Genomic DNA, 13118 nt, shown 5'->3' with positions numbered 1-13118 from the left:
TAACAGGAACAATAATAGAAAGATATTGATTATCATATATTTTATTTTTAACATTTCTTGGTGGTATACTAGTATTATTTATTTACATTACAAGAATTGCATCAAACGAAATATTTCAGCCTAAATCAATCACTATAATTATTACATTAATAATGTGAATATTTATCATATTAATATTAATTATTCTAGATATATCTATATTTATAGACTTTTTCAAAAACACCGAAACTATAAATATTGATAATTCAATCAATTATCAAGAAATAACAATATCTTTAGAAAAATTATATAATAGACCAACATTCATTATTACAATAATAATAATAATTTATTTATTTTTAGCTCTACTAGCAGTTGTTAAAATCACCAATATTAATCAGGGACCTATTCGTAAAATAAGATAATTACTAATGAATAAACCCTTACGATTAAGACATCCTTTAATTAAAATTATTAATAACTCTTTAATTGACTTACCTGCCCCAACAAATATTTCATTTTGATGAAATTTTGGATCCCTATTAGGGTTATGTTTGGTAATTCAAATCGTAACTGGACTATCTTTAGCTATACATTATACATCAAATATTGAAATAGCATTCAGTAGTGTAGTACACATCTGCCGAGACGTAAATAATGGTTGAATTATCCGAACCTTACACGCAAATGGAGCATCTATATTTTTTATTTGTATTTACTTACATGTAGGACGGGGAATTTACTATGGATCTTATATATATATACATACCTGAATAATTGGTACAGTGATTTTATTTTTAGTTATAGCAACTGCATTTATAGGATATGTCTTACCCTGAGGCCAAATATCTTTTTGAGGTGCAACAGTAATTACTAATTTATTATCAGCAATCCCATACTTAGGAACAGATTTAGTCCAATGAGTATGAGGAGGATTTGCTGTTGATAATGCAACATTAAATCGATTCTTCACATTCCATTTTGTATTACCATTTATTATTGCTGCTATAGCAGCAATTCATTTATTTTTTCTTCACCAAACAGGATCTAATAATCCTCTTGGACTAAATGGAGATATTGAAAAAATTCCATTCCATCCATACTTTACCTTTAAGGATTCTATTACATTTGTAATAATAACATCATTATTAATTATACTATGTTTAATTAATCCTTACCTATTAGGAGATCCAGATAACTTTGTACCTGCCAACCCATTAGTAACACCAGTTCACATTCAACCAGAATGATATTTCCTATTTGCATATGCAATTCTACGATCTATCCCTAATAAGTTAGGAGGTGTTATTGCATTATTTTTATCAATTAGAATCTTAATAATTTTACCATTTTATAATAAAACACCATTCCGAGGCATTCAATTTTACCCTATTAATCAAATTTTATTCTGAATTATAGTAGTTGTTGTATGCTTACTAACGTGAATTGGTAAACGACCTGTTGAAGAACCTTATATTATAACAGGTCAAATCTTAACAATTATTTACTTCACATATTTCTTAATTAATGTCCATGTCAGAAACACATGAGATAAATTAATTAAGGAATAAAGTTAATTAGCTTAGGAAAAGCATATGTTTTGAAAACATAAAATTAGAAGTTTAACTCTTCTATTAACTTTTCTCAAAAAATTTCACTAAACAAATGAGATAAATAAAATCTTTAAACCAACAAAGAAAATAAAAAAATTCAAAGATAAAGGTAAAAAACTTTTTCAAGCTAAGTACATTAATTTATCATAACGGAACCGTGGTAATGTTCCACGAACCCAAATAAAACCAAAAGATATAATAGCAAGCTTAATAAAAAATATAAAAGAATAAAAATCACCGCCCAAAAAAATTAAAGCCAATAACATTCTTATGAAGACAATTCTAGTATATTCAGCTAAAAAAATTAAAGTAAAACCACCCGCACCATACTCAATATTAAATCCTGAAACTAACTCAGATTCCCCTTCAGCAAAATCAAAAGGAGTACGATTAGTTTCAGCTAAGCAAGAAGCAAAACAAGCTAAAGCTAAAGGAAAAGAAATAATAATAAATCAACAATAAAGCTGATAGTTTATAAAATCAAACATATTAAAACTACCAATTAAAATAATTAAAGACAATAAAATTAAAGCTAAACTAACTTCATAAGAAATTGTTTGAGCAACAGAACGAAGAGAACCTAATAATGAATAATTTGAATTAGAAGATCAACCAGCAATTATAACAGTATAAACACCTAATCTAGTACAACATAAAAAAATAAAAATCCATAAGAAAAAGAACACATATAAGTTAAATAAGGAAAAATTACTCAAACGGCTAAAGAAATCATTAAATTAAAAACAGGGGAAAAATAATAAAGTAGGTAATTAGATATAATAGGAATTGGCTGCTCCTTACAAATTAACTTAATAGCATCTCTAAATGGCTGAGGAATTCCAACAAAACCTACCTTATTTGGACCCTTTCGAATCTGAATATAACCTAAAACCTTACGCTCTAATAAAGTTAAAAAGGCAACACTAATTAAAACACAAATAACCAATAAGAGAAAATTCAAAATAAATATAAATAAATCATAAAGTATCAATACTATTTGTAGAAAAAATCTACATAAATGAATTCTAAATTCAACACATTAATCTGTCAAAATAGTAAATAAATTAATATTAATCGATATAACAAAAAATATTTTAACCATATGGTCCTTTCGTACTAATATGGATTAACAATCTTAGGATAGAAACCGACCTGGCTCACGCCGGTCTGAACTCAGATCATGTAAGAATTTAAAGGTCGAACAGACCTAATCATTGGGCTCCTGCACCCAAAATTTTTCTTAATCCAACATCGAGGTCGCAATCTGCTTTGTCGATATGAGCTCTCAAAAACAATTACGCTGTTATCCCTAAGGTAACTTAATCTTATGATCATAAATTATGGATCAAAATAACAAACATAAATAAATGATATAATAATGAAGAGTTTATCTAGTCTCTAATTAAGAGACTAATGATTATGCTACCTTTGCACGGTCAAAATACCGCGGCTCTTTAAAAATACGCTCAGTGAGCAGGCCAGACCTCAAAATATAAACAAGAGGACATGTTTTTGATAAACAGGCGGAAATCAATTTTGCCTAGTTCCTTATAATAAGTTCACAAGGTGAAAATTTCATACAAATAAATATACTAATTCTATCATTATTAAAAAAATTTTAAAATAAATTAATAATCTTAATAAAAAACCTAAAATATTTATAAAACAAAATAAAAAATAATGAACTAAAACGTAATCTTAAAGATAGCTGGTTTAAAGCTTACTATTATATTTCTATAAAATAAATTATAGGTTATTAACTTCAAAGCTAATCCCTTAAAGAATAAATAAGTTAATATTTTTACTTAAAAAATTAAATAAAAACAAATAACTTTAAAAAATTAAATTTTTTCTTAAGAAACTAGATATCTTGGGAAACGATTAACATCTCATTTCTATAAATAATTTAATAATAATTATGATACATTAACTATAAATTATTTATAAATCAACCCAAATCGAGACAAGTAAAATAAATACTAAAATTTTGATAAACCCTGATACAAAAGGTACAATAAATAAAATCTACTTAAAAAAATTTTAAATAATATTTCATAAAACACTTACATTACCAATAAACTATAATTTAAAAAATCAATTCTATAAAATATACTAAGACAAAAATACAATAAAATTATTTATATTAAATAATTAAATAAACAAAAAATAAATATAATAAAATAAATAATCAAAATATCCTGATTTGCACAGAAAAATTTTCAGTGTAAATGAAACACTTTACTAATAAGTTATATCTTGAAACTCTTCCTAGATACACTTTCCAGTACATCTACTATGTTACGACTTATCTCGTCTAAATTGAAGCTACTTTAAAATAAAATAGAATAATCAATAATGAGAGCGACGGGCGATGTGTACACATCTCAGAGCCAATATCAGTTAAATTAAATAAATTAAATTACTATCAAATCCACCTTCATTAACAGTATTTCTATTCAAATCCGTTATAAACAAAAATCTATTGTAACCCACCTCCTCTTAACTATAAGCTGCACCTTGACCTGAAATATTTTATAATTATAAATCTTGAGAATTATAACTCTAAAAAGATTCTCTGATAACGGAGATATACAAACAAATAAATTAAGTAGAGTAAATCGTGTATTATCAATCATGGGGTAGGTTCCTCTGAATGGAATGAGATACCGCCAAATTCTTTGGGTTTAAAGACCTTAACTAATAGTACCCTGGTAAATATAATTAACATTTAAAATAATAGGGTATCTAATCCTAGTTTATTATTTAAATTTCACAGATTCATAAAAAGGGCCACAAATAAATTTTAACATTTCACCTTACAAATTTATATTTCAACCCTAATAATATAAACAACTGTTTTAACCAATAATATTCACTTGTATCAATCGTATAACCGCCGCTGCTGGCACAAATTATGCCGATACTAAATCAATTGCTAAATCCAAAATCACTTGATAATTAAATCAAATTACTGCAAAAAGAACATTTAGTCTAACAAAACTTACATATAATACAAAGAAAAAGTGAATAAACAAGCTAGAATAAAACTTTTAAAAATAAAAAATAAGAAAATTTTAAATCTATTAATTCAGGAAAAAATAAAAGATTCAAATATTTAAAGAAAAAAAAGAAAAAAACATTAACAAAAAAAAAAAGAAACGCCCCTATGTATGACGACAACAACTTCTCTATTATATATAATTAAAGATTAATATGGAACATGTATAGCAATAAATGTATTATATTCTTTCTTATTTAATCTTTCTTTTCACTAATAAATAAAGAAAGATTAAATAATATAATAAATATATTTTATACAATTATGTAATTTAATATAATATGTTATTAATATGAATTCTTTTTTTTATATTAAGTTAACTTTCATATATATTAGTTAAATAATCTAATTATAGATAATTTACATAATTATATTATTATAATTAATATAATTATTTGTATTAATTATAATATTTTATATTTGAATTAATAATTTTATTTATTATATCCAATTGTAATAATATTAAATATTAAATTACATATTATTATATATATTATATTATAATAACCTATTTTAAGCTAAAAACATAAGTAGCTATAATCCTAGGTAAATAATTGCATTAAAATAATCAATTGATAATGGTAAGATGAACTTATAATACTTTAATTTCAATTAAATGTAATATATTAATATAAATTATTTATTATATATATATATATATAAAAAAAATAAAATGAGCAGGATAAATTAATCCTAATTAAACAAAATAATACATAAAAGAATTTCAAAAAAAACTTTCGATTTATATATTAAATAAATGAAGTGCCTGATTAAAGGGTTACCTTGATAGGGTAAATAAAGTAAATAAAATTACCTTCATTAAAATTACATAAGATAGAATTAAACTATCTCCTTTAGTATCAAAAACTAACGTGCATCATACACCTTAATGTAAAAAGGTAAGCTAAACAAGCTAATGGGTTCATACCCCATTTATAGAAGTATCAATCCTCTCCTTTTTAATGACCAACAACTCTACAAAACTTCTCTTCCTATCAACATTAATGATAGGAACGATCCTGTCCATTTCATCAAATTCCTGATTTGGGGTTTGAATAGGACTTGAGATCAACTTACTTTCATTTATTCCGCTCCTAACAAGAAATAAAAATATAATAATAAATGAATCATCAATTAAATATTTTATTGTCCAAGCAATAGCATCGACAATATTATTATTTTCAATTTTGCTGATTCAAATAAAATATCCAATGGGATGGGAAACAGAATTTATCCCATCAATAATAATTAGATCTAGACTATTATTAAAGATTGGAGCTGCACCTTTCCATTTCTGATTTCCAGAAGTTATAGGAGCATCAAGATGAAATAATTGTTTAACATTAATAACATGACAAAAAATCGCCCCAATAATGGTCTTATCTTATTGTATTCAATTAAGAACTTTTATTTGAACAATTATTATCTTAAGAATTATTATTGGGGCAATAGGAGGTTTAAATCAAACATCCTTACGACAACTTTTAGCATATTCATCAATCAGACATCTAGGTTGAATAATTAGATCATTAACAGTCAGAGAAAACATCTGAGAACTATACTTCATTATTTACTCACTATTAAGATTAATTATAGTTTTATTATTTAAGCAAATAAATTTATTTTTCATAAATCAAATTTATTCAGCCAGAAATATAAAAACCGAAATTAAATTCATAATAATCTTATCTATATTATCTTTAGGTGGACTACCACCATTCCTTGGATTCTTACCAAAATGAATTGTAATACAATCATTAATAGAAAACAATATAACAACTATTATAACTATTATAGTTGTATTAACTACAATTACACTCTACTACTATATACGTATTAGATTCTCAGCTCTAATTATATCATACACAGAAAATTCGTGATCTATAAAGATAAAGTCCCAAAAATCAAGAATCATTCTTCCTATAACAGTAATAATTTCAACAATAGGATTGATTTCAACATCAACCTTAATTTCATTATACTAAGGACTTAAGTTAATCAAACTAATAACCTTCAAAGTTATAATTAAAAGAATAATCTTTTAGGCCTTAGTAAAATTTTACACCTCTAGAATTGCAGTCTAGAATCATAATTGAATATAAGACCTAAATATGATAAGAGAGAAAACATCTCATAAGTAGATTTACAGTCTACCACCTAAAATTCAGCCATCTTACCGCAAAAATGATTATTCTCAACAAACCATAAGGACATTGGTACTTTATACTTCATATTTGGAGCATGAGCAGGAATAGTAGGAACATCAATAAGAATACTTATTCGTGCTGAACTTGGCCAACCCGGATCTCTAATTGGGGATGACCAGATTTATAATGTTATTATTACAGCTCACGCATTCGTAATAATTTTCTTTATAGTAATACCTATTATAATTGGTGGATTTGGTAATTGACTTGTTCCACTAATAATTGGTGCACCAGATATAGCATTTCCACGAATAAATAATATAAGTTTTTGATTACTACCACCTTCACTAACCCTTCTTCTTACATCTTCTATAGTAGATAATGGTGCTGGTACAGGATGAACAGTTTACCCTCCTCTAGCAGGAGCTATTGCACACGGGGGTGCATCTGTAGATCTAGCTATTTTTTCACTGCACTTAGCAGGTGTATCATCTATTCTTGGTGCAGTGAATTTCATTACAACAGCAATTAATATACGATCAGAAAGTATAACTTTAGATCAAACACCTTTATTTGTATGATCTGTAGCTATTACAGCATTACTTCTCCTTCTTTCACTTCCAGTTTTAGCAGGAGCTATTACTATATTATTAACAGATCGAAATTTAAATACATCATTCTTTGATCCTGCAGGAGGGGGTGACCCAATTCTATATCAACATCTATTTTGATTCTTTGGACACCCAGAAGTTTATATTTTAATTCTACCGGGGTTCGGAATTATTTCACATATTGTATGTCAAGAAAGAGGAAAAATTGAATCATTTGGAACATTAGGTATAATTTATGCTATACTATCAATTGGACTAATAGGATTTATTGTATGAGCACATCATATATTTACAGTAGGAATGGATGTTGACACACGAGCATATTTTACATCAGCAACAATAATTATTGCTGTACCTACAGGAATTAAGGTATTTAGATGATTAGCTACATTATATGGAACTAAATTCAAGTTCAATCCACCATTATTATGAGCTCTAGGATTTATTTTCCTATTTACAATTGGTGGATTAACAGGATTAGTATTAGCAAATTCATCACTTGATATTGTATTACATGATACATATTATGTAGTAGCCCACTTTCATTATGTATTATCTATAGGAGCAGTATTTGCAATTATAGGAGGTGTCATTCAATGATATCCACTATTTACAGGATTAACTATAAATAATACATGATTAAAAATCCAATTTACAATTATATTCATTGGAGTAAATTTAACATTCTTTCCTCAACACTTCCTAGGATTCGCAGGAATACCTCGACGATACTCTGACTACCCAGACGCATATACATCATGAAACGTAGTATCAAGAATTGGGTCTACGATTTCTATTGTAGGAATCATTATATTCATTGTAATTATATGAGAAAGAATGATTACAAACCGAGCAATTATATTTAGAGCTAACATAAGAAGATCAACAGAATGACTACAAAATAACCCTCCTGCAGAACATAGTTACTCAGAATTACCATTAATCTCTAGATTCTAATATGGCAGATTAGTGCAGTAGATTTAAGCTCTACAAATAAAGGTTTGACCTTTTATTAGAAAATATTTATTAATGGCAACATGATCAAATTTATCTCTTCAAGATGGAGCTTCACCATTAATGGAGCAATTATCATTCTTTCATGATCATACTATGGTCGTATTATTATTAATTACAGTAATTGTAGGTTATGCCCTAAGTTATATATTATTTATTGCCTATACTAACCGTAATATACTTCATGGACATTTAATTGAAACAATCTGAACAGCTTTACCAGCAATTACATTAATTTTTATTGCCCTTCCATCATTACGACTATTATATTTACTTGATGATTCAGTAGATGCAATAATTACAATTAAAACCATTGGACGACAATGATATTGAAGATATGAATATTCAGACTTCATAGACGTACAATTTGACACTTATATAACACCAGAACATGCCCTAGAAAATGATGGATTCCGACTACTAGATGTAGATAACCGAACAATCCTACCAATTAATACAGAAGTACGAGTATTAACAAGAGCATCAGATGTTCTACACTCATGAGCAGTTCCTGCATTAGGGGTTAAAATTGATGCAACGCCAGGTCGGTTAAATCAAGGAACATTCACAATAAATCGACCTGGATTATTCTTTGGACAATGCTCAGAAATCTGTGGAGCAAACCACAGATTTATACCAATTGTAATTGAAAGAACTTCAGTAAATTTATTTATTAAGTGATCATCTAACATAATTTAAGGAGTTAGTTAAAATAAATAACATTAGAGTGTCAATCTAAAGTAACTAAAAAAAATTAGTACACCTTGAAATTCATCAGATGACTGAAAGTAAGTAATGGTCTCTTAAACCAAATAATAGTAAATTAACGACTACTTCTGATGGGGAAATTATATCCAAATCCCTCAAATATCCCCTCTTATATGATTCTCACTATTCATTATATTTTCAGCTACATTAATCTTGTTTAATCAAATAAACTTCTTCTCATTTAAACCTAACCTTATTAAAAGAGCAGAAAAAGGAACAATTGAAAAAGGAAAAATTGAAAATGATAACAAATCTATTCTCAACATTTGACCCATCAACTAACATCTTTAATTTATCATTAAATTGAACTACAACATTTCTAGGACTATTATTAATCCCATCACTATTTTGACTTACACCATCACGAATTAACATTATCTGAAATAAACTAAATTTAACCTTACATAATGAATTTAAAGCACTTCTTGGACCAAAATCATTTAATGGAACAACATTCATTTTCATCTCAATTTTTATTATAATATTATTTAACAATTTCATAGGATTATTCCCTTATATTTTTACTAGAACAAGACATTTAGCATTAACATTTGCAATTGCCCTACCTATATGGCTAACATTTATATTATTTGGATGAATTAACCATACTAATCATATATTTACACACCTTGTATCACAAGGTACACCGCCTGCATTAATATCATTTATAGTACTAATTGAAACAATTAGTAATGTTATTCGACCAGGTACATTAGCAGTACGGTTGGCAGCAAATATAATTGCAGGACACTTATTATTAACCTTATTAGGAAACACAGGACCATCTATAGCAATAAACTTAATCTCATTACTAATTATTGGACAAATACTTCTATTAATTCTAGAATCAGCAGTAGCAATAATTCAAGCCTATGTTTTCTCAATTCCAAGAACTCTATATTCTAGAGAAGTATATTAAACCTATGTTAACAACTCACTCAAACCACCCATTCCACTTAGTAGACTATAGACCTTGACCATTAACAGGAGCAATTGGAGCAATAGTCCTAGTATCAGGACTAGCAAAATGATTCCACCTATTTAATATTAACTTATTCATAATTGGATTTGGAATTACCCTACTAACTATAATTCAATGATGACGAGATGTAGTACGAGAAGGAACATATCAAGGATTACATACAGGATTTGTATCAATTGGATTACGATGAGGAATAATTTTATTTATTGCATCAGAGGTATTATTTTTCGTTTCTTTTTTTTGAGCATTCTTTAGAAGAAGATTAGCACCAACAATTGAACTAGGAATACTATGACCTCCAATAGGAATTCAACCCTTTAACCCTATACAAATTCCATTACTTAATACAGCTATTCTTTTAGCATCAGGAGTAACAGTAACATGAGCACATCATAGTTTAATGGAATCTAATCATACTCAAGCACTACAAGGATTATTCTTCACAGTGTTATTAGGACTATACTTTACAATACTTCAAGCATATGAATATTGAGAAGCACCTTTTACCATTGCAGATGCAGTTTATGGATCAACATTCTTTGTTGCAACAGGATTCCATGGTTTACACGTAATTATTGGAACAATCTTTTTATCAACATGTCTACTTCGACACTCAATAAATCAATTTTCACCAAGACATCACTTTGGATTTGAAGCAGCAGCATGATACTGACACTTCGTAGACGTAGTATGATTATTCTTATATATCTCTATTTATTGATGAGGTAGATAATTGTTTTTCTAGTATAAATAGTACATTTGACTTCCAATCAGAAAGCTTGATATAAATCAAGAAAAACAATTCTAATTCTATCAACAAGAGTTTTCATTAGATATATTATTCCAATAATTGTTATAATCCTGGCAACAACACTATCAAAAAAATTAATTAATGATCGAGAAAAAAGATCACCATTTGAATGTGGGTTTGATCCAAAAAGATCAGCACGAATACCATTCTCAATACGATTCTTCCTAATCGCAGTAATCTTTTTAATTTTTGATGTAGAAATTGCACTAATTCTACCAATTGTAATTATTTTTAAAACTTCAGACATTATAATCTGAACAGTATCAACAATATTTTTTATTCTAGTTCTATTAGGAGGACTATACCATGAATGAAACCAAGGAGCATTACAATGAGCAGAATAAAGGGTTGTAGTTAAATATAACATTTGGGTTGCATTCAAAAAGTATTGATATTATCAATCAACCTTAAATAGAATAAGAAGCGAAATATTGCAGTCAGTTTCGACCTGGAAGATTGGTATGTACTACCCTTATTCTTATTAATTGAAGCCAAAAAGAGGCGTATTACTGTTAATAATATAATTGAACTATAATAGTTCCAATTAAGGAAATGTAAAGCCAATATGAAAGCTGCTAACTTTTTATATTAGCGGTTAAACTCCGTTAATATTTCTAAAATTTATATAGTTTAAATAAAACATTACATTTTCACTGTAAAAATAATATATCTATATTTATAAATACTTAAAAGTAAAAATACTTCCTTAACATCTTCAGTGTCACGCTCTAATTATAAGCTATTTAAGTAAACGAAAAACAATATTACCAAAATAAATATTCAAAAAATAAAAGTTAAAAGATAAATCTTGAAATTAGAATCATATCAACCTTGAATATAACCAATTAAATAAATAAATAATCTATATAAACCTTGACCACCAAGTAATTCACCTCAACCATAATCAAATGACTTAGATGAATAATAACCTATATTTAAAGGAATATATCTAATAAACTTAGTTGAAAGAAAAGGTATAAATCATATAGAACCAGCAAATCTAACAAAAGAAAGTATACTTAAAGAAAATAAATTATGAGAAAAATCAAAATTAGAAATAAGATAACCTAAATAAGCACCTAAAATAACAACTGTAATAGTTAAAAACTTTAAATAATAAGGTAAAGCAATCACATGAGGAATAGGAAAAATTAATCAAGATAAAAGACTACCACCAAAAACAGCAACAAACAATAGACCAATTATTCCAAATGAAATATAATAACCCTTATCATCAAAAGAAAATCTAGAATAAAAATTATTATCACCAGATATTGAATAATAAAACAAACGAAAAGAATAAGAAGCAGTTAAACCAGTAGAAAAAAAATAAAGAAAAAAAATTAAACAATTAATTTATCTTAAACAAACCATCTCAAGAATTAAATCCTTTGAATAAAATCCCGCTAAAAAAGGTATTCCACACAAAGATAAACTAGAAACATTAAAACAAACTGAAGTTAAAGGTATGAAATTAACAATTGATCCTATAAAACGAATATCCTGAGAATCCTTCAAATTATGAATTATTGAACCTGCACATATAAATAATAATGCCTTAAATAAAGCATGAGCCAATAAATGAAAAAATGCAAGCTTTGGATAACCTATAGCCAAAATTCTTATTATTAAACCAAGTTGTCTTAAAGTAGAAAGAGCAATAATCTTCTTTAAATCAAACTCAAAATTAGCGCCCAATCCAGCCATAAATATAGTTATACAACCAATTAAAAGTAAAAATCAACCACAATTATAAGTATCCAATATTGGTCTAAAACGAATTAATAAATAAACACCAGCAGTAACAAGAGCAGAAGAATGAACTAAAGCAGAAACAGGAGTAGGAGCTGCTATAGCAGCAGGAAGTCATGAAGAGAAAGGAATCTGAGCTCTCTTAGTTATAGCTGCTAAAACAATAAATATAGTAATGAGCTTTATTTCAAAAGAATTAGAAATAAAATCATAATAATAAATATAATTTCAACCACCAAAATTTAACATTCATGCAATAGAAATTAAAATAGCAACATCACCAATACGATTAGAAAGTGCAGTTAATATACCAGCACTATAAGATTTTACATTTTGATAATAAATAACTAAACAATAAGAAACTAAACCTAAACCATCTCAAC

At 27.0% G+C, this 13118-nt stretch overlaps 1 pseudogene; it reads right to left on the bottom strand.

The window, feature by feature from the left end:
* Nucleotides 1-11731: 11731 nt before the first annotated feature.
* LOC126306429 (NADH-ubiquinone oxidoreductase chain 5-like) lies at nt 11732-12528 on the bottom strand (annotated as a pseudogene).
* Between the last annotated feature and the right edge of the window lie 590 nt (nt 12529-13118).

Source organism: Schistocerca gregaria, unplaced genomic scaffold (assembly GCF_023897955.1).
Source record: "Schistocerca gregaria isolate iqSchGreg1 unplaced genomic scaffold, iqSchGreg1.2 ptg000333l, whole genome shotgun sequence".
Lineage (NCBI taxonomy): Eukaryota > Metazoa > Arthropoda > Insecta > Orthoptera > Acrididae > Schistocerca > Schistocerca gregaria.
Note: the sequence above shows the minus strand (reverse complement) of the source record. Positions and strands in the feature narration are given on the sequence as shown.